Source organism: Hemiscyllium ocellatum, chromosome 14 (assembly GCF_020745735.1).
Source record: "Hemiscyllium ocellatum isolate sHemOce1 chromosome 14, sHemOce1.pat.X.cur, whole genome shotgun sequence".
NCBI lineage: Eukaryota > Metazoa > Chordata > Chondrichthyes > Orectolobiformes > Hemiscylliidae > Hemiscyllium > Hemiscyllium ocellatum.
The window spans coordinates 72,921,504-72,921,986 of NC_083414.1; the positions used below are offsets into that span (position 1 = coordinate 72,921,504).

Below are 483 nucleotides of genomic sequence, written 5' to 3' on the forward strand. Positions count from 1 at the left end.
CATTGGACTTTTAAACATCTTGCATGAAACGGACTGTTTAAAGCAAGACATAATTGCGAATCTTGCTGCTCTTTTAGACGACGAACCTTGGCTCGCGACTCATCCGGGTCCCAGGCGCCCATATCTCCAACCGTCGCCCGCGCGCACCATCTCACTTTCCGACCAATCAGTAGTGGCCACGCCCCTTATGTGACGTCACCGAGGCGGGAACTGGAGCGGCAGTTATCAGAAAAGAGCGGGAAATCTTCGTGGAGAGCGAGAGAAGAGCGCGAGGTAAAGACGGGGGGAGTGAGTGAAAAGGAGGGGGGGAGGGAGGGAGGGGGAAGGAGGGAGGGAGGGAGGGGGAAGGAGGGAGGGAGGGAGGGGGAAGGAAGGAGGGAGGGAGGGGGAAGGAAGGAGGGAGGGAGGGAGGGGGAAGGAAGGAAGGAAGGAGGGAGGGGGAAGGAAGGAAGGAAGGAGGGAGGGAGGGGGAAGGAAGGAGGG

At 59.4% G+C, this 483-nt stretch overlaps 1 long non-coding RNA gene across 1 annotated transcript in view; it reads left to right on the forward strand.

The window, feature by feature from the left end:
• The first annotated feature begins 240 nt into the window (after positions 1-240).
• Positions 241-483, forward strand: part of LOC132822182 (uncharacterized) — an 81,262-nt gene continuing 81,019 nt past the window's right edge. Inside the window, exon 1 of the long non-coding RNA XR_009645412.1 lies at positions 241-273. This is a non-coding gene — a long non-coding RNA (uncharacterized LOC132822182). The remainder of the gene's footprint in view (positions 274-483) is intronic.